The sequence below is a fragment of the Balaenoptera physalus genome (assembly GCF_965194825.1).
Source record: "Balaenoptera physalus genome assembly, chromosome: 6".
NCBI classification, from domain to species: domain Eukaryota; kingdom Metazoa; phylum Chordata; class Mammalia; order Artiodactyla; family Balaenopteridae; genus Balaenoptera; species Balaenoptera physalus.
This window is the reverse complement of record NC_138885.1, coordinates 14,908,605-14,936,104: the sequence shown is the minus strand read 5'-3', so window position 1 is coordinate 14,936,104 and position 27,500 is coordinate 14,908,605. Positions and strand designations below refer to the sequence as shown.

Genomic DNA, 27,500 nt, shown 5'->3' with positions numbered 1-27,500 from the left:
TGCACGAGATACCAGTAGCAGTTCCCCAGCTGTAATACTCAAAAATGTCTCCAGACAATCTGTCCCCAGCAGAGAGGCAAAATTGGCCCTGGTTGCGAGCCACTGACATATATTAATTAGATACCTCAGTGTCTTCACGTTGCTCCACAGCTATTCAAAGCCCTCACTTCAGAATCCAACAACCTGGACGATTCACCTGCTGATTAAAGTTGACATATTCTTCATGGTGCTCTAGACCAGAAAAGGGAGTTAAAGTTGCAATGGAATATAAGAGACCAGGAGGAAGACTCTGAGTTAATCACCTTAGGTTGAAATAAGAGAAGTCCATGAATTCTAGGGGAATTCTTTCTCTAACCACGCTGGATCTGACATACCACAGTCTTAACACCCAATTAAAATTGAGCCTGACTCTATTTATTCTAGAAATACTTGGTTTTTTGTTTTGTTATTTTCACTTTTATTTTTTTTTAATTTTTAAAATTTTTATTTTATATTGAAGTATAGCTGATTAACAATGTTGTTTTAGTTTCAGGTGCACAGCAAAGTGATTCAGTTATACATATACATGTATCTAATGTTTTTCAAATTCTTTTCCCATTTAGGTTATTACAGGGTACTGAGTGGAGTTCCCTGTGCTATACAGTAGGTCCTTGTTGGTTATCTATTTTAAATATAGCAGTGTGTACATGTCAATCCCAAGCTCCCAATCTATCCCTCCTCCCACCCACCCCCTCCGTAACCATAAATCCATTCCTCTAATCTGTGAGTCTGTTTCTGTTTTGTAAATAAGATAATAAATGTTTTTATCATTTTCTTTAGATTCCACATACCACAAAAGCAATATCATATGATATTTGTCTTTCTCTCTCTGACTTACTTCACTTATAGAAATAATACTTGTTGATCATGGGACACCATGCAATGAGCCATGGTACAGACAATCTGGTTGTCATATTTTCATATTTGATTTGGTTTGAGTTAGATATTTTCTAATATTTGTAACTGTGCTAGGATATTAATAATATTACTCAAAATAATGCAAAAAGCCATGCAATGGTCCCATTCTTCTGAAGTGTACATCCTGAGAATTGAAGCCTACAAGAAGCTGAGGAGCTGCTGAGGAAAGTACTGAGTGGAGATGCGTCACCAATGAACCAACCAGTGACTGAGAACTTGAGCGCCCATCTGGGCACTGTGATGCCCGCAGACAGACATCTTTTCATTGATGCTGTTTTTGTGTGTATTCCTGAAGATCTGCTGATGTCTACAGCAAGAAAAATAACTTGCAGGTTTATAATTAGGGTCCAGGTTACAATTCTGGCTAACCCAGGTGGATTTTATGCCAGACACCATTTCATCAAATCACGAATACTTTGATAAACGAAAATGTATGTGAATCTCTCAGAGCACGCTGGAATAGACCCGTCTCGAATATCACAGTGGGACCCCTGCTCAATTCAGTACGTTCCTGTGTTGCTTCACACAATCTAACCTCAACCTAGGTCGGTCGTTCTCAAAGGCCACAAGGTAATGCTGACGCAGCTAACCTTTGAGACCCACGGACCTAGAAAATGAGTCTCATGGAGAAATTAAATCAAACCGTAATTCATAAAATTGCTCATTTTCCTTACTACTACCAAACTTAATCCAGTTATCTTTGCGTGTATTATTACTCACATTATTAACATGCACAATATTGTTTGTAGGTGGATTAGAAAAAGAACAATGCGTAATCAACAGAATCCTAGTCTCCTTTTCTCCCTCGAAAGTCTTGAACTACATGAGAATCTGGCTGACACCCACCAAATCTAAGAAATTGTGAGCATCTTGGCACCTTCCTCTGTATCCCTCATACATACGTATTATTAGGGAACATATGTTGTTTAATCAAAAGATAACATTACCCTGGATAATGTTCATGAGCACTGGCAAATATTTCACTTACAAGCTGCCATAGTTAATTATCTGGAAAAATATAAATATTCGCATTTGGCCAAATTCCTTGTACCTTCTCCCTCTGTATCTCTTCTACAAACAGCAGCCCCAGCCAGCTGTCCCATTGCTTTTGCAAACAAAGCTTTTAAAATACAGGCCCACTGGTTTTCAAAAAGTCTGTTTCTAGTTGGCAATGCATCACTGTGAACTAATATGGGCAATAAGGCCAGAGCACGTCAGGGAGGATGAGAGATTCTGACAGAGGGAGAAAGAACACAGGCTGTCATCAAGTACCAACACCGCAGTAAGGATCGGAGGTTCCGTACAGGTGGGCTCGCAGCCACACTGATGGGGTCAAATCCCAGCCTTACCCCTCAGACCACCTCCTTGAAAAAGGGGGATAATGGCTCCTCACAGAGTTGTTGAGGATTACATGAGCTAATCCAAGTAAAGCTCTTAGCTTAGAGCCTGGCATGTAATAAGTACTCTGTACATTTCAGCTATTTCATTACAGTTTTGTTAGAGCCCCAAAAATCATTTCTGAAGTAGCCAACATGATATCGTTAGAGAGCTGAGTTGAGCTCATGTGACTTTGTGCATACCTGTGCCTGGCAGAGAATATGTGTCTGCTCTATCACTCCCTGTCTCTCAAAGAACATTTTGAGCACTCACTATGTGCCAGGCACTGCTCTAAGAGCTTGATATGATTTAAATTATTTAATTTTCACAGTAATGATGATGTTGAAATGAGGCACAGAAGCTAAGCAACTTAACCAAGTTACACAGCTAGTAAGGACTTAAATCCAGTTTGTCACCACAGAGCCCACACCTCACAACTTAGGCTATGCTGTCTCTCTATAAATATCTAAATACTTAGTAAATATTTTTGATCAGGTGAATGAACTCTTAAAATGCAAATAATTATGAGAGAAAGTAAAAATATGAAAAGTTAAAATGATATTAGTAACCATACACTAACATTTGAAGTTCATGATGACTTTTTTATGAGGGCCAATGGTAGGTCAATGAAATGACAAAGCTTTTTTATCATCTTAATCATTTTAAGGTCAGGAGGGATTTGGAAGTGAGATTATTGAAGAGAAAAAGTACTGTATGGTGAATTTATCACCCTCACACATTTTATCTCAAGAATGCTTGCTCCTGATCTTTGCTGCTGAGAGGCCTTGAGATGTTTAGAAGGCTCAGATTCTAAGTAGGCCAGTGAGGGGGCCCTCGAGGAGCAGGCAATATTTGGTCTACTGGTGAAGGTTTTATCCAGGATCCAGCTGCTACCAAGAGCAATTCCATATACCAACTGTGGAGATAAACAGTAACCCACAGGTCCAGGGTAGAGGGAAGTAGCCCCCTCTGCTTCCTGGTAACCCATGCTCAAGACCAGTGGTTTTTACCTCTGCTCACCTAATCAAAAGGTATCTCACTCAGCACCCTTCTAGGTGTACTAGTAATCAGACGCTCTGAAATACCCTTGCAAAAGAAGAATAAAATCTGAAAAAAAAAAAGTGTATAGAATTAGTAATTCTGCTTTCATTTGTTTGTATCCAGGAATCCCCCACAAAGTTATGACCTATTCCCAAATTCTACTTTTCTATGGAAATCATTCTATGCAGAAGAAAGGAAGGGGCAAGCTAGGGATGCACATTCTTGGATTGTTCACCCCGGAGCCTTACATATGTAGGTTTTTTAATTCTCACAACAACCCTGAGAGGTAAATTATTATACCCATCTTACAGATGAGGAGAGTAACTTCCCCAGAGACTCAGCCTACAGTGAGCAGTGCTTTGAGCCCAGGGCCATCTCATTTCAAAGTTCAGATTTCCCTTTAGTATATTGCCTCCCAATGTTTTTTGTTTTTTGGGTTTTTTCCTATTTACAAATAAGAAGAGAGCCATAGAAATGACTCTAGTTTCTTGGCTTGCTTTCTTTCCAAGCAGAGTAGCTAATATTCTTTTGAATCCATTTCTTCCACTACCAGTGGAAGCAGGACGTCCAAGTACCCTTTCAAGAAAGGCTGGTGGAAAAGAAGGCATATGGCAAAGTGGTGAGAGTTGAAGAGTGGAGCCACAAAGCCCTTGTGTGGGCTCTGTCCCTTCTTGGCTGTGTGTCTTTGAGCAAGTTATTTAACTCCTCTGTGCTTCACTTTCCTCATCTGTTACATGGAGATAATAATACCTACATCACAGGATTATTGTGAGACATAAATGAGTTATCATATAACAAAACAGTGCCCAGCACATAGTAAGTTCCCAGTAAATGTTAACTTCCATTAATGTTCCTCCTTGTCCTCACTTGGTACAACCCACAAGGCCCTCAGCCTCCCTACAATTATCAACCGTGGAGGAAGAATGTAGTGTTTTGCATGTACTTTAGTTAGTTACTGATTTGTTGGCATTTGTGGACAGCGTGCTCTGCCCAGATGTCTTTTAAGCCCATCTGTTAGCTCAGTGGCTCTCAAGTTTCAGTGTAAATCAGAATCATCTGGGGCACATGTGAACCCACAGACTGCTGGGCCTACCCCTAGAATCTCTGATTCTAGGTCTAGGATGGAGCCTGAGACTTTGCATCTCTAACAAGTTCCCAGATGGTACTCTTGGTCCAGGAATGATACTTGGAGACCTCCCGTAAGAGACACATCCTAGCATATAAAGAGTCTGCTTAGCTCCACTAGGGAAGACTTATGATGCAGTGAAGGAGTGCAACAAATCAACAGGGGAAAATGACCAAAACCGAATGGACTGCAAGCCTTCTGCCTTCTAAGGAGGGAGCTGGGGGAGTGTCATTAACCATATCAGTGAGTCCTAAAATCTCTCTCCTACTCTTTTTCCCTTTCAGCAGACACCGGTGGGGAGGGAGAAAGTCTGAGGCCATTGTTCATGGTCCACTGAGCTGCAAACCACTTTTGTGAGCCCTTGGATGTGCAAAGAGACCCGGGGCTGAGCTAAGCGCTTTGGACTTTCTCCTGTTGTTATTCCTTAGTGGGAAGAGGACAGGAGTTGAGGAGGGAAGAGAAATAAACAGGATAAAGGAAGGGAGCAAAAAAACGAGTGAGAAACGCCAAAGAACACGTTGTGAAGCTGGAGCTCGGGTTGGTGAAAATGGTGAAGGGGTTATAAAGAATATTGTCCAATTTTAGGTTGTTTGGATTTTTGTAGTATCAGTTCTCTCTATTTTCCCAAATCTTCACTGAAGTCAATTACCACTTCAAGGCCTTGGGCTTTGGGGCACAGGGTTGTAAAGCAAGGAAAGAGGCCAAGTTCTACAGCTCAGATGATGAATTTTGGAACATGACAGCGTGAGCAGGACAGAAACATGCTCTGTGAACTGAATTACTCTGGGAAACAGAGGCTTGAAGCCACAGGCAACCAGCAGAAATGTAAGCCACCCTCTCCCAGAATCCCTCAAAAGACTGGGAATGACTCTGACTTCCTACTGAATTTGGAACAAGATCAGAGCCAACTTCATTTGAATCTCAGTGGTCAGGAGACCTCAGCAGACATCTGGCTAATACAAAACTACTTTGAGTAGTTTGTAGGAGTGAGCAGATCTCAGCTTTCTAGGTTAGGAACCACCAGATAGTTGTCAATGTAACCATGAGCCCTCCTTCCTGCATTGCTTTGCACAAGTGGGCTAAGAAACATGGGGGTCCCTAGTTCTGTACACCTTGAGTATCTTTAAGATGAAGGCTCATGCCCAAGAGTTTGAGAGTCATCATGCTTTGAGAATGAATATATTTTGCACCTTCCTAGTATGACTCAAAAGCTCTGGGGAAGGGAAGTACAAGTTTTTAAGTATGAGAAAAGAACATTAATTGGTTGGTGGCAGTTAAAAAGTAATGAGTAATCTGTATTGGCTTTCTGCTCTAATTTACATGGTAACCTTTTTCTCCTCCACAATAAAATTCACAAACAACAGAGACGTCTGTTTATTGGTCTCCTGTCTCCCATCTGCATTCATTAGGCATCTGGGTGGGGTGGCAGGAACTTCTAACTCTTCTACCCCTCCCCTGACTCAACATCTGATTCCACTTCCCTTCTTGCACCCAGAGGTGCCCCTTACCAAGCTGTAACTAAAACCAGTTTCCGTGGGTGTTTTTTAAGTACTAATGGCATACCCCATTTGCAGATGGAATCATCCTGGTGGTGGATGAAAAGCCAAAGAGTTCCTGAAAGTATCCTCCAGTGTCTGCCCCCACCCCGTTCCAAGTATGCACACTAAGGGGTGTGAAGAAGGGAGCTTTCAGTAAAGCTTTCACACCTGAGATCCAAGGGTATCAGGTGCCCAAGGATGCAAGAGTGGCAGGAGAAGAAATTTTTACAGCATGTACGGTACAATCAAGTCCCATCAGGCACACACTTAAAAAGAACATTATCTTCTTTCGGATGGTTGCTATCACTTCTCTCCACTCCATGGAGGCTGTTTCAACATAGTGCCCTATCATCTCACATTAATATCAAATTACTGCAGCAATAGGTCCATAAATGGACTGTGTGGAGTCATGTGACTGAGCTGAAAATTCTAGAAGAAATGCACTCAATTGTGTAGTAATGGAGAAAATGTCTAAAGCTTGGTACTCTTCCCTACTGCTACTTTTTTTTTTCCTTTTGAAAGTTTAAGAAAAGTTTCCTTTTTTTTCTACCCTCTATCTCAAGATGTAAGGTTTTGGTGGCAGATCCCAGTAGCAAATGCACTTAGTAACAACTGGGTTGCCACAGTCTACTTGTCCCTTCCAGACCCTAGAGCCCTCTAGCTATCTCCACCTCTTCCTAAACAAACTTTGGGCATTTTCGCTAATGCAACCACAGCTGAAATCGAAGAATGCTAAACTTCAGAACAGACACTTTGTACATGCAAAGCTACAGCTATGTGCAGGCTGCTATAGTTTGGCCCAAAGAGAAGGTTTGATCTAGAAGATGTTAGTGGAGCTCTTTACCCAGAACAGTTCCCCCAATTGCTGCCATCATTCTCCTGGTTGGCTTTACTCAAGGAGGAGATGGTACAGTTGAAAGATCTTGGTATTCAGAGCCAAACAGGCTTCAGTCTCAGTTCTGACTCTGGCTAGCTGCATAGTTGAAGAGCCTTGGTCAGTTCACTCAACCTCTCTGAGACCCAGGTTCTCCTTCATTAAAACGGGAATCATTACATTTACCTCGTAGTATCTGTACTTAGTAAGTACTCAGTAGATTTTTTTTTCTTTCATGATCATTGCTGTTGTTGCTGCTGTTGAAATATGACAGAAGGAAGGGATAGAATCCCAGTAGTGAGAAACTATTTCTTGAGAAGTAAGAAAGACACATTCTCGCACAAAGGAAAGAAGTCCCTCCTGGTCTCTGTCAGGCCCAGTGTGTGGCTGAACCACACTGACTCTATTCTGTCCGCTCCATCTTAGGCCCGCAGTCCTACCCCCTCCCCTTTCTGCGTGACTGGGCTTTAGCCTACTCACAAGGAATGCACCCAAGCCAGATCAGTTCCCAGTCAACTTTTACCCTTGCATTCCCCTGATAGGAGAACTGGAAGAATGCCTTTTACAGATGCAGATGGTTAATGGTCCTTGAGGAATAATGGTAATGAGACCCCTGGGGGAAGAAAAAAACCCTGGTTCCCGTTGGCACAGATGTGTTTCTCCCTTGGTAGTCAGGTTCTATTTCTAGCTTTGGACCCTTTAAATCCCCTGTACCCCTTTGGGCGGTGTGGAGTGAAGCTGTGAACGCATCTGAATCATCCTCTGCCCGGTCCTGCCTGTATGGAAGTTACCTGCAATGAAAATCATCATTACACTTTATGGAGTTGTCTGCTTCATTTTTTGGTCTCAAAGTTCTTTCTCACTTCGGAGGATATTATTCCATATTCCCATCAACCAACACCCAGATAGCCCACTCTGCCCTGCAGAGTTAAGAAATATCTTTAGATAGCCCTGGAAAGGCAGAAAAGCCCTTCCACTTCTGCCCAACCTGAAAATTCCCCAGTCATGTAAAAACGGATAGTGAACTCTTTAAAGGCCACCAAAATATACTTAAAGGCCGATCAGAAAGCCACGCCAATTGAATGCTCACCAGTCAGAGACTGTCTCAAGACATCTCCTTTTGTTCTATAAAACCTATACAGCCCCTTCAAACCCCTGCTGAAAGGAAAGTGACAGTGCTGCTGTTAGCTTAGGAATAAATGGCCTTTGCTAACTGGGTCTCTGGTTTGTTTTTGTCTTTGACAGCAGGGTAACCTATTAATTTGCCGCAAGTCATTAATGCCTCTCCCCTGATTTGTTGTCAGAGGGTAAGTTTGGAAGGGATGTGTCACAGGACACATACGCTTACATAGGGTCAGGACTGAGGCAAGAAGGAGAGTGTGGGTTGCTTCCTGCAAGAAGGGGAACCTGGGGCAGCAAACATGCACCAGAGGCAGGCTGGGTTCCTGGGACGAAGAAGCGAATGAAGCTAAATGAGAGAGGGTGTTTTCTAAGGAAAGAAACAGAACGCTAAAGACAGATTTTACCAAAGTCACACTTGCTTCCAGTGACTGGCACTGGCTTGGGAAATACTGTGATTCTGAGCTAAATGCACCATCTGTTTTCAGGTGTAGCGCATATAAATTTGCTCCATTGGACTTGGGTATAAGTAACATCACATTGCTGAATTTTTTTGTTTAGATTTAATTTGGTAAGGTGCCTAATATCATGTAAGTTCATACATAAGTCCTAGGAAGGGAGAAATGGCTTACACAGAGCAGAAAATTTGAGGAAGGGATCCATGTTCTTACGTCCGTATTGGTTGCTGATGGAAGAAGGAGGAGGAGGAAAAAAAGATGGATTAGATGAAGAAGAAGAAGAAGAAGAAAAAGGGGAAGAGGAAGAGGAAGAAGGAGGAGAAGGAGATGGAGGAGAAGGGGAAAAGGAAGAGGAAGAAGGGGAAGGGGAGGGGGAGGAGGAGAGGGAGGGGGAGAAGGAGGGAGAGAAGGAAACAACAGGCCCAAGGTGGGGCCACTGCCCCTAGTACTGCAAACTAAGACTTAACTGCAGTTCCTGATCAGCACTAGTGAGGTAACCTTGCTGGAAACAATCCTTTCTTTTCTTTAGCTAATAACCTCCTTCTCCCTCTAGGTTCTATAAAAGCCTTAATTTTGTACAGCTCCTCAGAGCCCCTTTTCTATTTACTAGATGGAATGCTGCCTGATTTGTGACTTGTTGAATAAAGCCAATTAGATCCTAAAATTTACTCGTTGAATTTTGTTTTTTTAACACTACTAAGATGCTCAGTGCTCAGGTTGGCAAGACCTGTTTAGAAGGTGGAATGTCCCTGGTCTGTACCAAGGTGGGCCTCGGAGATCCTTTGCCAAGACTTCCAAGCACATCCATTTCCCCCCCCCACCCCCCGCAACCTTGGTTCTGTGGAGCCACCGTTCCATCCAGGGTACTGTGGACAATCACGGCCTGGGTCTCCACTTCTCATGGAGACCACCACCACTCCCAATCTCTCCCTGGTCATAGGAAAGCCATTCACATTTCTAGGGAACAAGAGAGCCAAGCCAGGGCTGCCTCCTCAATTCCCATTAAGAGACCCTCTGCCCGTCATTTCGATGAGCTACCACCAGATAATACCTAAGTAGGGCCACACAGACACCTGGCTACCTTCATATACTGAAGCAAGGTAGAAAACCTCTCTGTCTTTCAAGTTCCCTAAAGTTTGCTCATCAAGGGACTTCGTACAAATAAGAAAAAAGTACCCCTTCCTCAAGACACATCACACATCACTGCCATCTGTCAGAATATTTTCCATGTTTTTTAGAACAAGACACTTATTGCCATCTTCCAGGTTTTGTGCAGTAAGTACACAAAGCCACAATGTATACAACATAACGGAGTCTCCGTAGACAAGGAGCGTTTCTGCAGTGCACAACCTGCACAACTTATAAGCCTAGTTTACAACTGTACATGGAGGCTCTGAAAGCAAACAGCAAAAAGCAGGATGCAAAATAAAACCCAGTACAAGAGGGCAAGGATGCTGAACGTTCTACCTGCTTAGAGAACGCACGCATTCTCTATGGCTTTCACGGTGCCTGTTTCCAAATGTAAACTATGCACCAGGCAGTCTGCTCTGAGATGCAGATACGCACAATGCAGACCACAGGCCTCCAGTATGAATACGAAAAATAATGGAGCACGTCTTCTCTTAATCTTTCAAAGTATCCAAGTTCTTACCTTGTGGGGAGAAAGGACGCCAGAAGCCAGTCATCCAACCGCAAGTGCCAGCTTTCCACTTAAGCTGCCTTCATGGCCCAGTGATAAGGAAAACACTCCATGCATTGTGCTCAGAGAATGGTTCCCACACTGCGTCAACAACAGCTCTAAAAGAACTGCATTTGGCTTCATTCACTGAGTGATCTTTGGCAGAGGCTTAAGGAGCCATGCTCCGTGGCCTGGGGTGATAAAAAGACCATTCAAATGCCTGGAGGGGGTGCATGGAGAAGCCAAGGTACATTTAATCATACCAGCTTCTGCAGAGCTGGAAAAAGGAATCCAGGGAAATAGGCAAGGAGAGCAGACAATATATGTTTGTGCTGTCAACAGACTGAGACCCATAGAGAAAATCTTTTGGTGGAAACCCCATGGTGACAATCCACCTCAGTGACACAGGGTTATCAGGTCAGTGCCTTTGCCTGCTCCGTCATCCCTCCTGTGAGCCAGTGCATTGCTCACACTCAACATAGCTCACGAGGGCCATTTGAGAACTGGAGTGCCATGCATAGTCGCCGCTTATACACTGCCTCCCGGCCCTCTCTATGCCTTTATTCTCAGGTGTGCTGACCTGTTGTTCTCCATTCTCGTCTTGTTCTTCAGCCTCGACACTTTGCCTGTTTCTCCAGGTACAACCTTGTTTCCTCTAGACATTGACCTTGATAAGCTCAAAATAATCCTCATGCCAAATATTATCTTTGGCATATTTTGGGGTGGTGAAATCCACTCCCCTTCAAGCCATAGACAACTATTAAATTGTTTCAGAGTTTTCTGGCAAGCTTGGATCCTTATATTACTTATATAGAATAAATTCCAAATGGAATTATACACTAAACCCAAACTTTCCTTCCTTCCTCCCTTTCTTCCTTTCTCCCTTCCTTCCTTCCCTCCTTCCCTCCCCTCCCTCATCCTCCCTCTTTCTCCTTCTTTTTCTCTTTCTTCTCTCTCTCTCTTCTTCTTCTCCTCCCCTTCCCCACCTCACCTCCTTCCTTTTCTCTTTCCTTAAATGGCTCAGTCCTTTTCTCATCTAGACCCCCATTTGCCTCCTTATGAAGTTTTCTCAATTAACCAGTTTGAATAGTCCATTCATTTCTCAACTTCACTCTTATAACTTAGCTCTTTTAAAGTTTCATTGGTTGGCTTTTTTTTTTTATATTTTTTTTCAAATAAAGCAGAGTCTGTAGAAATCATGACTAAGGGAATAGGTCTTGGAGTCAGATAGCTCAGGTTCAAATCCTGACTCTGCTGCGGTAGACACTGCAGGCTGGCTCATCCAATTTCTATTTCCAACATCCTTATCCTTCATCTAACTCTGTTATGGAGGCTATAAATGCTAAAGGCTAAAGCAGCTAGAATTGCCCACAAGACGCTTGTCTTGTAAATGAGCTATTACTTCTCGATATTATTTAAAAATATGGTGGGAGTTAAGTGGGGTAGAGTGTGACTCGTGCCATACGGCGTGCTAGGTGCATTATGATTTTCCATTAGAACCATTTCTTCTATTTCCACAGGCTCTGGAGTACAGAATTTGAATTTTTTTTTTTTTTTTTTTTTTTTTTACTAAAATGTTGCTGAAACCTTATTCCCCATGCAGTAGAATGTAGTATAAGTTGAGGTCCACATACTTCTCCCAGCAAATCTTTGGGGTCGAAGAGTCAAAAGGTCTTGAAGATGATACCCTCAGCCATCTGCCTAGGGCTTTGTGTTGCCTGCTTCCGAGTTGGGGAGGGCAGTCAGGACTGAGCGTGACCCATGGTCCCAGAGCAGGCTGGCTGAGCTGGGGAGGCAGGCAATTTTGGTCAACGGTTCCCTAACAATTCCACCAGGTTGTTGAAAGTGTCACTGCACATATTCTCTGAGAACACTGATCCTTCAAGACAATGGAAGAGTTTACCTGAAAATTGTATATTGTGGAAAACATGTACTTAAATAAATGTCAGCAACTCTACTTGAAAATATCTTAAACATTTACTGTGCAGATTTATATTGTTAATATCTGACAGGTGATATTTAATGCCATGTCTCTCAGGCATTATTTTTAAAGAACATTTTGGGAACTAGAATTACACAAATACCATTTGCAGATTTCTGACTTGATCAGCTCCCCTTCCTAAACCATGTCTGTAACCGAGCAGGACCCTCTGGGGCCTTCCCAGAACAGACCCCACCCCCATATCCTCTGCTTTAGCTCCTCTCTGAAGTACCAGATAATAGTAACTGATGCACATTTCATGAGTTGTTTTACAGATGCTAAAACCCCCAACGAATGAAAGAAATTAACTACTTGATGACCATGAATGCATAGCCCCCAGACCTCCCGGCACCTAAGGATTGATGATGTTGACCCCTGTGACACTACCCTGTTTCCTCACCATCAACCAATCAGAGAATTGTGCACGAGCTGATCACATACCCTGCAACCCCCCTCCCTCACCTGGCATTTAAAATGTTTTGCTGAAACCCATTGGGGACTTTGGGCTTTTTGAGCACTAGCTGCCTGGACATTTTGCTTGGTGCCCTGCAGCAAACTCACTTTCCTTCACCACAGCCTGGTGTCAGTAGATTGGCTTTGCTGTGCGTGGGTGAGTGGACCCAAGTTTTGTCCAGGAACACATCTTGCATTTTACTGGAATCACCCCTGGGTAAGGCTCTTAATGAGACAGGAGGGAAGGGGGCAGGGCACAACCTTTAAAGCAATGACATAGCCATAGGACATGACAAAAACTGGTCAGAACCAGCTAGGTCCAAGATGGTGGAAGATTCGACTTCCAGTGGACATTGAGCCTTATTATAGGCTCATTGTAATACATCAGCATGCTAAATGACACACCCGCCAGCACCTTGACAGTTCTGAGGCTAACCATAAAAGGCGAAAAAGTGGGCCGTAGCCCAATTCCTGGAAATCCCTGCCCCTTCCCCAAATAATTAGAATAATCCTCCTTCTCATTAGCCTATGAAATTACCCAGCCCATAAAAACTAACCACCCATATTTCGGGGCCTCTTGCCTTCTGAGATGGCCCACACTCTGTCTATAAAATGTGTATCTCTCTAAATAAATCCACTTCTTACCTACCACTTTGTCTTTCACTGAATTCTTTCTGCAACGAGACATTAAGAACCTGAGCTTCATTAAGTCCTAAGACCAGGTGTGTGATCTCAGTTAAAAGACTGTGGGTTCAAGTTCCAATCTAAGTTTCGGCCAGGTTCTAATCCTGGCACATAGGTTCAAGTCCCAATCTGAGGTGCACGGTTTCATTAACAGTGGAAGTTTCAGGCAATAGAGCAAGAGAATGAGGAAGAAGTGCTGATTCCTGGGTCAGATATTCTAAATTCCTACTGTTCTACAGCTGTTAGACCACTTGTGGGTGAAGCCAACCCTTCTAGAAGTCAGGGTGGACACCTCATTGGGCTGAGTGTTCACTTTTCCAAAGACATCCACAGAAAAGCCTTCATCTCAATCAACAACAGGAAATTCACATTCTTCATATTATTAGCAAGAAATAAAGATAATAAGAAACGTGGGTCTCAAACATATTCTGTAAATCAGCAAGCCGGCAGCAAAATCGCTCCGTTGGCAGTGTCGAAAGGGGGAGCTCAAGCAGAGAGCAGCAGGGTAAGGGAAAACAAAAGGGGTTAAAAATCCACATTTCCCATCATCCTGGAAAGTTCCAAAGGGAAATGATTTTGTAAAACAACAAAATATGTATAAAGGACGAAACTAAACTATTCTTGTCCCACGCAGGCGGTGTTGTCCCACTGACAGTCGAGTGTTCTAACTTGGGAGTGTCTCCTCTCTCATGGGAAGAGGTAGCAGCCCCCCTCTTACTGGAAGTCACTGTGGACAACTTGCCCCCAGAAAAGCCTGCCTTCTTTGTACCTGATCCCAACAAATCTGCAGGCACTGTTGGCTCTCTTTTTGCTGTTTGCTCTCAGGCAAAACTGCCATTGATTTACAAATGCCACTTCCCATACAAAGAACAACTGGAAGAGGAGAATTATGCCCCAGAATGTGTGAGAACTGATAACATCCCTCTTCGTGTTAATGGGTGAGACTATAAATGATACAGGATGTCAATGTGTGAGGCTACCTCCTCTACCCCAGGGAGGTAATGACCCTGCAGGTAGAATTCTATGTGACTGGAGGGGAACTGGGAGAATGATTCTCTCGACAGAAGTTCCAGGGGACCTTCAACCAGAGGCACGGGTTTCCAGAACTGAAAACAACAGAACTCAGGAGACTCCAGGTGGGTATCTAACCCTGAAAAGTCCAAGGCCAGTACCGAAGATGGGGCCATGAAGCCAGGATCCAAAATTCATGAGCAGAAAGAAAAAGAGCCTGGTGTTTTTCATAAATTATCAAACATAATTCTCACAACAAGCCTGCAAGTTTGTTGTTACTGGTCTCGGGAGATAAGTGACTTGCTAAATTAACACAGCCATGGGCAGTAGAACCAGCATTTGAGAGGGGTCTCAACCTTTCCCCTATTAAAGAATAAGACTTACTCAAAGTTTTAAGAGTTTATTTAAGCAAAAATTGATTCAAATTGGACAGTGCCAAACCAGAAGTGGTTAAAAGAGCTCCTCCAACAAGAGCCAGGGGAAAGATTTATACAGAGAAAGTACAAGAACAAAGAAAGGAAATTATTTGACTGGCTAAAGCTTAAATCCTAGTTGGCTGTTTGTGATTGGTTGTCTTTAGCATTTTGATTTAATAACCTTGAGGCATTTACAAGCTCAGATTTCGGTTTGCCGTTGAAGGGGAGCAAAACTTGCCATCCCAAAATGTCTCTGGCATGCATGTGTGCTATTTCAAGCTGAAAACAATCAAGGCCCAAAAGACTGAAGAAGAAACTTTGACCTGCCCTCTAACTGCCAAAAAGAATTTTGACAGAGAGCCTGTTCCCCGAATACATCCATCACCAGAGAGATCTGCAAGGAATATGGGCGAGGTTAGGGGGGCGGAACAGGGCCTAGAGATCAAAGTCCACTGTGTGTCCCATTGTCTCTGCCCAGTCTAGCAGACCTTTATCTACCAAACATTTGCTAGTCCATCTCCTTGTGAATTGCCTTCCTCCCCTTTGAAGTCCCAACCCCCTACCCCCAGCATCCTGTTTTGTCTTTAGCTGAAGATGGTATTTAAGAGGAGGGCTTCAGCCATTTTGGCGAGTTACTCATTGTAACATGTATATGTGTTACTAACCTTTGTTTGATCTTCTCCTGTTAATCTGTCTCATGTCACTTTAAATCTTGGACTAGGGGGGCTTCCCTGGTGGCGCAGTGGTTGAGAGTCTGCCTGCCAATGCAGGGGACACGGGTTCGGGCCCTGGTCTGGGAAGATCCCGCGTGCCGCGGAGCGGCTGGGCCCATGAGCCGCAGTTGCTGAGCCTGCGCGTCTGGAGCCTGTGCTCCGCAACGGGAGAGGCCGCGATGGTGAGAGGCCCGCGCGCCGCGATGGAGAGTGGTCCCCGCTTGCCACAGCTGGAGAAGGCCCTCGCACAGAAACGAAGACCCAACACAGTCATAAATAAATAAATAAAAGAACGTGAATTTCTTTAAAAAAAAAAAAAAAAAAAAAAATCTTGGACTAGCCAGAAGACCTAGAGGGGCAGAGGAAAAACGTCTTCCTCACTGACAGCACTACAGCAGTAGAGCCACATCTGTCTAATGGCCTCCTTGTTTAATTAATTTAAACCCCCTCCAAGGCAACCGTTGCCTAGAACAGTCACTTCCAACTGACTTCTATTTAGTTTTTAAGGTCACATGGGTAGTTCATGAGTATGGTCTCTTCCCTGAGTAACAAGAACTCTCAACTATAACAAATAAGCTCCAACTCCTACTTGGCCATTACCCCCAATCCTGTCTTCTGAAGACAACCATTGCTACCCTTTGGCATCTCTGTTTCCAGAGCTTCTCCTTGCATTTACATCCACGTATGTGGACCCATGAAACATACAGTACGGTTTCATGGGAGTAACTCTCACCTAAATGGTGTCATAGATTGCTCTGCAGCTCACTTTTTTTACACAACAGTACATCTTTGAGATCTTTCTCTTTTAGAAGACCCAGAACTACCTCATTCGCTTTAGCCACAGCAGTGCGTTTAATAGCATGGCTGTGCCATAACTTACGAAGACATTCCCCTCTGGTTGGGCATTTTAGTTGTGACTGGCTTTTTTTTATGTATTAATCTTGCCATGACATGTGGTGGTGATCCAGGCACATTTTAGAACCTGAGATAGGCCAGACCTCTGAGAATTAGCTCAGAAAGCACCGCAGGAGAGAGGGATGCAAAGCCTGTAACTGAAGCTGAGGCTCTGGAATTTCTGTCTGAAGATCCTCATCCTGCTTTCCCTAGTGGCTACACATCAAATTTGTTGGAAACTGAGAAGTTACTGTTAAAGCAAGACACAGCCCATCTTCCAGTTTAGGAGGAGACTACAAAGAGAAACACATTTAAAAGCGGAATCAAATCCCTCCCTGGAACCAAAGCAATTAGTCCTTAAAGACTGAGTAATCCGTGCATCCAAAACCCAAACCAACTTGAAAGGTTAATATTGATCAAGTACGGAAATTTCAGCTCTACAAACCAAACAAAGAGGTTTTGAAAGATGCTACTCATTTTAAGTGTTTATAATGTTTTTCTTCATTTTAAGCAAATGAGAAAACAGATGAGTTCCCTATCCAATCCATGAAGGTGGAGGGTTACATTGGCTAAGAAAGTCCACTGATGTGGACAAATGGAACCTACTACACCAGAAGAAGAGGAAATTCATTTTATTCATCATCTTTACCATTCCAGTTCATCTTGGATTGCATGAAGCTCCAAAAGATTAAGTTGTATTCTGCTTGTTTCCCACCAGCTATGCCTGGGGAACTCCTACAATTCCTTCTTGACTCTGCCCAGCATCCTCTACTGCAAGACTGTCCCTTCCCTCCCAAACTAATTTCAATACCAGCATAAGCAGTGCGTACATATCTAAATATCATAGCACTTCTTGTTTGGCGTTCAAATAAATTACGTGTAAGCTTTTTCAGAGGAGATACTACGGTGTGTGTATTGTGTTCCCCCAATACATAACACAGTTTCTAGCGCATAGAAAGTTCTCAATAAACATTTATTGACCTGAAGATCTCTAAGGAAAGAGAGTACTCTTCTCATTCAATAATCGCTAAAGGTTTACAGAAATCGGACACGAGGGGAAAGCAGTAAGTCACTAACTCATTTCGTCAATTCACCTGTAACTCCTCAAGGAATTAACTCTAAGAAGTAAAGGTTTTTCTTTCCCTCATTAAATCCAAGTATACTTCCTAAATTCTTCAGAATCTGGGATTTTATATTAAGGGTTCTTGGTTAAATGAATAGATTTTAGAATCAAAGAACTCAACAAAACGTTCTACAGTTAATTGCAGCAGTAAGATCTAATACAGAATTTTTCACCTTTTCTGAAAAGCGTCTTTCCATTTGATAGATAAAAGCTCTCAGGTTCCACTCGTGGAGATTCTGTTGTGTCTCCTGCCTCAGGTTGAGGAAATGCCTCACGCCTGGGTGAGAATCTCTTGGCTGTCTCAGGAGCTGAGCTGAGGTTCAGGAGACTAGAAACCACTTCCAGTATTTCCTTTATGAAAGCACATGACCTTGGGCATATTTGTCAACTCTTGTGCCTCAGTTTCCCCATATGCAAATTGGGAATAATAAATATGTCCTGCCTACCTAATCAGACTGTCAGATTCTATCACTCCTTACACCACGGCTAAGCATCACCTCAGCTGCTGGAGGCTTCCTTAGCACTGCTGTTATACACATTCCCATCAAGAAAAAGATTAGATGCAGCTGCAGCGGACTGCATATTCTAAAAATGACCGCAGCAATATCTCTAGTTTCACATACTCTTCCAGTGTGTTGTCACTCCCCCCATTGACAGCTGGAATCTATTTCCCCTCCCCTTGACCTTGAACAAGTCTCTGTGACAGTTTCCACAAACAGAATTCATGAAAGCAGTGCTCCATAAGATTCCAAGTTAGGTTATAAAGGACATATCTACCCATCCTTTCATCCTTCTATCCACTCATCAATATATTTTATTTTTTGGATGCATTTCAAAGTAAGTTGCAGACATCAATACATATCATCCCTAAATACTTCAGCATGCATGTTGCTAAGTAGAGCCCAATATTTGTTTGCAGTTCTTTTTTGGCAAAATGTACAGAAAGTGAAATACACAAATCTTACATGCCCAACTGAAGAATTTTATTTCTTCGTTTCAGTCATTGATATTTGAAGTTGTTTGTTACCATAGCACAACCCAGCCTATCCTGGCTGATTCATTCCATTGAATGTTGTGTTGCCCTGTGATGTCACCCCCCCAGACGCCCTAAATGTTCCATTCAGTCTGCCACACACGCAGCCTGGAGTTGGTGGACTGGAGAGAGGAGATGGTCAAGGAAGTCCCCAGTATAGTGATGTGGTAGCAAAATGGGACAGTGTACGGAGTGGTCGAAACGCAAGTAGAGATTAAGAAGTCTAAACGAGAAGACTGTGGTGTCAGAGACAACTTGAAGACATGCAAGTATTCCTTCTCCCCCTCCCCACCACCCCCAAGACCACTAGAAAGTATTGGAAGGAGACCCTGAGTATCCCCTTAGACCCTGGCTGGGGATTTGAGCCAACTTGACTTTGTTGGCCCAGGTGATTACTCCCTCCTCCTTGAACACGTTCTTGGTTTGGCCTCCAGGATCACCCTCTATCCTGGTTTTCCTCTTAGTTTCCTGGTTACTCCTTCTCAGACTCCAGTTTCTCCTCACCTCTAAATGTTGGAGCACGCCAGAGATCAAGGTCTGCATCTCTTCTCTTTCCCCTCCATACTTAGCCCCTTTACAGATCACATCTAGCTCCATGGCTTTAAATACAATCAATATGATAAAAATTCTCAAATTTACGTTTCCAGCATGGATTTCTCCCCTGAACTCCAGACATCATGATCTGACAGCCAATTTAACTATTGGCTACCATTAAGTCTAATAGGCACCTCAAACTTAACATGTCTAGAATGGAACCTCTGATCATCCCCCCAACTTTCATTCCTCTTGCTGTCTACCCCAACTAGGTCATGTTCACGGCAACTTTGCTCTTCCCATTGCTCAAGCCCAAAATCTTGTAGTGTCTCTCTCTCTCTCTCTCTCTCTCTCTGTCTTTATCTCTATCTCTCTCTCTCTACTTACTACGTCGATTCATTATTATCTTTACCTTTAGTATGTATCCAGATTCTGATGACTTCTAGACAATTTTATCACTACTGTCTTAGCCTAAGCTACCTCCATCTTTCCCCTGGATTATGTCAATAGAGTCCCAGTAGGTTTCCCTGATTCTATGTTTGACCTTAACGGTCTATTCTCAACATATCAGCCTGAGTGATTCATTTACACATAAGTCAGAACACAGCATGCTTCTGCTTACACGTCTCCAATGGTTTCCCATTCACTAAGCTAAAAGTGCCTAACAAGCTACAAAACGCTACCTGATTTGGTCTCCCCTTACCTCCTAACCTCACCTCCTTCTATACTCCCTCTCATTCACTGCTCTCCAAACACATGGGCCTCTTGTCTATTCAAGCACCCTCCTGCCTGCCCTAAATCAAAGGAATGTTCTGCTAACCTAATTAGAAGATGTAGTCAGTCGCAGGCTTGCTCAGAGATCAGTTATGTCCACAAGGATGAGACTAATTTTCTCCTTCTAGTCTGCAGACTTCAATACAGAGGCAACAATCTCCTTTTATGGTCGCAAGGGGAGTTGTCACAGCTCTAAGCCTTGCATCGTCCCATGAGAGTGTCCGAAAGAGAAAGCAAGGGAAGTATTAGCAAAAGGGCTCGAATCTCAAGTGCCTCATCTTGTCAGGGAGGTAAAACTCTTCCAAAGGGCACCAGCAAAGTGCCTCTCATATACCATAGTCCACAGCATACCCACTAGCAAAGAGGAACGTGATTCCTGAGAACTAAAATATTGCCTGCCATACCAGTAAACAAAGGCTGTTGCAGCCATCAAGTCATTACATTTCAGCTGCTGGGATGGTGACCTCTAAGGGAACTCAGGATGGAGACAAACGGGCTGCCGACTTCCAAGCCCGTCTAGCAGTCAGCCCCTGCAGCCACCCCCATGGCGCACCCTGAGGAGACTCAGGATGAGAAAACATAGGATACTGGCCCCAGATAGCTGAGGTGCATGTCAAAAGAATGATTTCAGTGAGCCCAGACTCTTGCATCTTCCCATACATAGAGAAGAGCTAAATTCCTTAACTTGAGATGTCTGGTTTTCTTTAATTAACAGTAATCTTTTGATGTTCTGAATACCTGGCCTTTGTTGCAAAAACTCCTGTGTATCCTGATTCCCCCTCCCCCCTTGACTCTTTGGAACAGTTTTCTCAGCGTTATCTGAGATGCTGTGTCCTGAGCTTGAAGTCCTCAGAAAGTTCGCCAAATAAAACATAACTCTCCACTTTTAGGTTGTGCATTTTTTTCAGTCAACATTACCATGATAGTCACCATCTGTCTCACTGGGGCTGGGCATATTATGGCAACAACAAAGTAGACATTATAGGAGCAAGGAGGAATGGGGCAGCCAGCATCTGCTAGACACCACTGACAGGCCACCAGATTCAGAAAGAGGAACCCTGGACCCAATACTTGCTCTGCCATTAAACTTACGACATTTGTAAGTAATGCCCCCCTTGTAGATCACTGCTTCCTCATCTGCAAAATGAGGAGGCTGGGCTAGACATTGCCTTCCACTTTGAATTTTCTCTTATTCCGTGAACTTCCACGTGTCGTAAAGATCTGAGTCTTCCTATGTGCCATTCCTCATATATGTATACATCTCCTAAAATGATAGAAACGCCAGGATCTTTGATCATCTATTTTAAAAAGAGAAGGGAAATTTTAATGAGAACATTTTGTACTGCTCGTTCCCGGCTGGTCTTTAAGAATAAAGGATCTTTTTCTACCATTACTGACATTTTAAAAACAGCCTTTCAGATTCAGTAATTAGGTCCCAAAATCATTCAGCATAAAACTATGGCTTCCCAACAATTATTCTAGTGAGGAAGTTAGAATGACCTCTCATATCTGTGTTGCTAATGGTAATTCCTAGCCATTATCTTATTACTCAATTTAAATACAAGAAAATGGAAACAATTCTCTCCTTGACACCAGGACCTCCGTCATTAACAGAATATAGGACTGAAGTCTTTATATGACCATATGAGTAGGCTTGGCACCCTGCTCTCTGAGGGTAACTGGCGCTGAGAAGCCATACAACAAATAGTGAGCTCCAAAACCTCCAGTGGAAGGCATAGGGAGATCGATCTATCTGTGGAAGATGAGAATGAAAAAAACAGACAGAGAGAACTAAACCATGTGTTTTTACGTATTGCATGAATAAAGGGACAAGTAAATCAATTGCTTTGCCAGAAAGCTCCATTTAGATGCATCTTAGAATCTGCACAAATCAGCCATCTTACTTCCTCACTCCCTCTGCCTTTGGCAATGATTCACCTTGACTATTATCATTTGTCAGCCCTACTTCTTTGATTCTCGTGTTCCTGCAACAGTAATTGCAAAAATGCTTAGAGATAGTAAAACACAATTCAGCCCTCGGCCCTTGCACACAGAGATTCTTTCAGCTGACCTCTTACCAGAGTGGAATGGACATTGATTCAGGTAAGCACTCTCTCAGCACCTGTTTTCACAGGGTGTGTCAACTTTTTACCCCCAGCCACTGTCCGTTAGGGCCTTTGGGTCCATACTTAATTGGTGACACAAAATGCGCACACCTTAAGCAAGTGTAACATTAAACATGCTGCTGCTTTCTGGTATTTACCAAAAGCTCAGTTTAGAGAAAAAATTATGATGGAGAATGTGTAAAATCTATCCTTCCACCCAGATATTCTAAGGTCCACTCTTGAATTAAGCTAGACCAGCAGGAATTTGTGAACTAAGACTGTCTTTTGCCTTTCTCCCTTTCATATTCTCAAAGGCTTTCACTGACTTGGGCTTTGGTGTGACGCCATCAGTCTACATTGAGAAACACAAGGACACACCAGTGGAGCCTCAGGTGTCTACACGGAGGAGGTTGAGGACACTGCTGCACTATACAGTGTGCTCATTAGAGAGAATCCCAGAAGGAATGTTATTCTTGCCATAATATCGGAATGAACTGTGCCTCTCCTTAGGGATGGGTTTGTTTTTATTCTCATGTACTCTGAATAGTACAACCAAGCAAATGTTCCTTTTTCATTTAGTCTCTAGCATACTTACAGAACAATTTGAGGCCCATCTGTTTCAAGAGTAACAGATTGTATAGTCTGCATTTTTGTTTTGCCTTCATTCCTGGCCCCTTTTCATATCTCCACCAGTACATTTCTTTCTTGTTTCTCACCTAATCCTATTTATGGTATTTTAAAAAATTAAATGTATCCTTATAAATGCTTTAAATCATTTATGGACAATGGAGGGGAAGATTTTTATTCATTTGTTCGGGCAAATTAACATGAAAGTAAATCTTACCAAATTTTAAGAGGCATTTTAAACGTGGTCCTCCTTCCCAAAACCTCTGGGAGACGTGATAACACACACAAGACATTCTGACGATTTCCTGGTAAGTGGCAACTAACAAGTGCTTCAATCCACAATGGTTCAAAGGTCTATGAGAAGGCTGTGTCTAACAACTGTGCAGAGGGATAACTAAGGGCGGGAAGGAATGTGGTTACCGATTACTGGCCCAGAACTGGAAAGATGAGCACCAAAAGCAAATATTGTGTGTTTGAGACTTTTTGCCAAAGCCCGGCTTTAGCATGGTAAAGAGCAATGTGTGAAAGACTCCAAAAGTTTGACTGAAGGAATATTGGTAGCACAGAATGCCACATCAGGCCAAAACAGACAGCATGTGATACCCATAACAATTCCACACAACCTTGAACCACGACCTTGGTTGACCAGATCATGCAATTGTCACATGTATAGATTAGAAAGCTTCACTTTTACTCAGAATGAAGAAAGTTTAAGGTTGAAAATGAAAAAATAAGAAGACTTGATCAGGGCTTCCCTGGTGGCGCAGTGGTTGAGAATCCGCCTGCCAATGCAGGGGAGACGGGTTCGAGCCCTGGTCTGGGAGGATCTCACATGCCGCGGAGCGGATGGGCCCGTGAGCCACAACTACTGAGCCTGTGCGTCTGGAGCCTGTGCTCCGCAACAAGAGAGGCCGCGACAGTGAGAGGCCCGCGCACCACGATGAAGAGTTGTCCCCGCTTGCCGCAACTAGAGAAAGCCCTCGCACAGAAACGAAGACCCAACACAGCCAAAAATAAATAAATAATTAATTAATTATTTTTTTTTTTTTTAAAAAAAGAAGAGTTGAGCATATCAGCTGCTGTAAAGAAAACTATAGCTTGCAAATTTTTTAAAGGCTAAATCTTTAAATTCTCTGGGCTGAATATTGGGAGATGGGGGGTGGAATCTACAACAGATGTAATTCAATTCTTGCATTATATGTTGCTAAAATGACATTGCCTGATATTAAAAGTTCCTATAAATTAAAAAATCCTCATGAACAGCATCAGAAATAAAAACCAAGTCCTGAAAAATTACACCTTCCAGCCCAGCCTCATTCCAAATCAAAATATGTATCTCTTTTATTCATAAAATGATACGTATACTTATGAATAAAAGCCCAAAGCTGGGCATTTTGAAATGAGTTATCTAACCTCAGAAAGCAAATAAGATCATTTCCTGTCACATTTCTTCACTCCTAGCAATTACCTGACTGAATTTTAACCTGACTCTAAACAGGGAGGGAGCATCTATTTGCCCTGGCTGAATATTACAGCATCCATACGCATGTTTTCTTCCTTTCTAAAAGTCTATCTCTTAATAAGATTTTTTATTAATTTCCTCAAGCAGATTTCCACTATCAGATATGCTGGTCATGCCTCACAAATGGCCTATGTTTTAGTGGTTACTGGTCATTATGTAAGGAAAGAGGGGAACATCTCCTTCTGTGTGACTCAATGATTTAATAATTATTAATGAGACATTATGCTTTTGTACATTTCTGACAGATGATTAAGTACACTATAAATGTTTAACATCGTTCGTTCTCTGTGGTCTGGAAATGTGATGCCAGATGCCTACCCATGCTTCACACAATCAGAAAAGACAAATTAGATCATGGCAATATGGCAGCATTGTTGATTTTTTCCGTAATATTTACAATCTTCAGGTAAAATGTGAAATGAGAAAAAACATGTATGATGATGGCAGGTCCTTTTAATTGAAAGATTTTCCCCATACTCATTTGGAAGCAATTTATCTTGTAGGCAGTGGTGTTGGGATAACTCTTGGGCAAACTTCTTGAGCTGTGTCATCTTGCATCAGGCTCCGGATGGCCAGAGGAGTCTCATTCTCACCCTTTGACTCAAGGCTCATTTTTGCCAATCCTTGCACACAGGAACTTTGGCCCACAGACCAAAGTTGCATGTCAGAATCACCTCCTATTTTGCTTAATATAGATTCCCAGGCCTCCCCTAGCCCAATTAAACCAAAATCTCTTGAGGTGGTCACAAGCACTGGTATTTTATTTTTAACTTCAAAGTGTTTCTAAAATACAGCCAGGATTGGAGAACCCCTGATATATACAATCTGCTGTGTCATATTTACAACATGGACCCAAAATTCTTTGACAGGTCTCCCATTAGGAGAGGTCTAGGGTCCCTCCTCTAGAATCTGGGCTCCATGACAACTTGACCAATACATTAAGGCAAAAGTGACACCATGCCAGTTTCCAAGACCAGTCCTTACCAACTGGCAGCTTCTACTTCCTTCCTGTCTCTTAAGACCTCATTCTTGGAATCCAGCTACCATTCTGTGAGGAAGCCCAAGCAGCTGACCCAGAGTCTAGCTGAGCAACCAGACTTCCAGTCACGTGAATGAGCCACTTTGGAAGTGGCTCCTCCAGCCCACAGTAGACCTGCCCCAGATTTCATCACAGAGACGTGCTGTCCCTGCCAAGCCCTGGCCAGACTTCAGATTCATGGGCAAAATAAATAATCAGTATTTTAAGCCACTAAATTTGTGGTGGTTTGTTAGGCAATAAATAACTGGAACAACTGCTCCCCCAGATGGTGTCATGGAAAGGGAATTGCTCTTTGAAAAGTTGAATCACAAGCATTAATGGGCTCAGTGCCTCAAAAAATGCAGGCTTCCACCTTCTCTTTGGCCAAAATAATGAAATTCCTCTCCCTTCTTAACACACGATATAGCTCCTCCATGAAGCCTTCCCAATCTGCATTAATTCTCTGTAATTTTGTCCAATCATCTCAAGTCTTGTTTACAAAATTAATTAGCACTTCGGTCACATAAAATTATGAACTCAAAATTTTGGATATCAATTTTCATTTGAAAGATAGTTTGATGAGAAGATAATAATAGTCTTTGAAGAGCCAAATTCTGGAAAAGGGTACAAAGGCTTAGATGGAATTGATAAAAATCAGATTGAGTAAGTAAAGAATGCAATGATGGCTGGAGAAATGACAACGTGAGGGGGTAAAGGGGGTTGTTTACATAGTGAGGAGCTAAGTGTCAGCAGTGGGCCTTAGAATATTCACTAGTTGGCTCCGGTTGTCATAAGAAAATACCAGACTTGGCTGCCTTAAACAACAGAAATTTGTTTTCTCGCAGTTCTGGAAGCTGGTAGTCCAAGATCAAGGTGTGAAGGTTTCTGGTGAGATCTCTCTTCTTGGCTTGTAGATAGCTACCTTCTCGCTATATCTACACATGGTCTTTCCTCTGTGCACGCTGGGGGAGAGAGAGCTCTGATGTCTCTTTCTCTTCTTATAAGGACATCATTCCTATCAGATCAGCCCCCAATCCTTATGACCTCATTTAACCTTAATTACTTCCTTAAAGGCCCTATCTCCAAATATAGTCACATTGTAAGTGAAGACTTCAACAGATGAATTGGGCGGGGGGGTAGGGAGGGGGACACAATTTCATCTATAACAGAATGGGAAATCCTTGGAAAAAATGGAGAATTACACCTTCCCTACATGCCCCAGGCTGGGTGGTCATTTTGCCATCGCTGTTACTAATAACAATAACAATGACAATCATTATTGATCAAAAACCAAGTACCCAACATTTCACATTATCACATTTGCTCCTCAGAACAACTCTATAAAATAGGTTCTATTTTCTTCATTCTTACAGCTGAGGAAGCTGAACATAAGAAAGTTCAATAGTTTACCCATGACCTCATAGCTGGGAAATATCAGAACACGAATTTGAACACAGGTCTGTGGTCTTCAAAGCCCCTGCTTGCAATGCTAAACCAAGCTACCTATTTCTTTCATTCATTCTTTTGTCCCTTCAAAAATTATTGAGCACCCATTATGATCCAGGTCCTGTGTTTGATCCTAGAGATGCAAAGTCAAGCTGCAGGAAAAAAAGTATTCTGACACCTGCTAAGACAGTAAGGAAGACTTTATTCAAGGGACTACCACAATTTGGGGTGGGGGGGGAGGGTGCAATAAGGGAGAGAGGTCAGGCTCAACCCTGAATACAACAAGGACAAGGGGGGGGTTACAGCCAAAAGCAGGGTGAAGGTCAGTGGATGAAAAATTACTAAGGTAGATGAAAAATTACTAGGAGGAAACAGTAGGAATAAGGAGAATTCTTGCTAGACCAACTCAACAGTATTCTTGCTGAAGGCAGACAAGGGTGATAAGATATTGATAATTTTTCAGTGGATGAAAAGTTACTAAGAGGAAACAGTAGAGATAAGGAGAATTCTTGCTAGACCAACTCAACAGTATTCTTGCTGAAGGCAGTCAAGGGTGATAAGATATTGAGGGTGAGGGATTTGATTAGATATCAAGGGTAGGGAATTTTTCGATAAACTGACCCAGCAGGATTTTTGCTTAAATTGGACAAAGTGGGCTAAGGACAGCATCCAAATCAGGATCTAGTCAAGAAGAGGGCTCAGAGGACCCTGACTAAAGTCGGGTCAAGGAGAGAGTCTTTGCTACCCTGCTTGCAAGGAGTTTATAGTTCAATGAAGAGAAAGACGCCAGTCAGCAGTTGCCGTGTGGCAAGATAAATCTGTGGATCTCTTACCACACAAATCACTAGGCTTCCTCCAGTTCTCAGAAATAAGTATTTGCACCTATATACTCTGGTTTTGAATCTGGCAGAGAAAAGTGCAGGAGGTGCTGTGTGTGCCCCTGTTGAAGCCAAGCCAGAGATGCCACGACTGTGAGACGCTGCTTCACAGAGGTTAGA

General features: G+C 42.8%; 1 long non-coding RNA gene across 3 annotated transcripts in view; it reads right to left on the bottom strand.

Annotated features, from left to right (window-relative positions):
* LOC309662768 overlaps window positions 1-27,500 on the bottom strand; it is a 77,370-nt gene that overhangs the window by 26,845 nt on the left and 23,025 nt on the right. For 2 of the 3 annotated variants that reach the window (XR_014264934.1, XR_014264935.1), the window contains one exon: window positions 125-231. This is a non-coding gene — a long non-coding RNA (uncharacterized lncRNA). Of the gene's footprint in view, window positions 1-124; window positions 15,108-15,378; window positions 15,440-27,500 lie in introns of all 3 variants that reach the window. The other variant, XR_014264936.1, reaches the window with a different exon arrangement.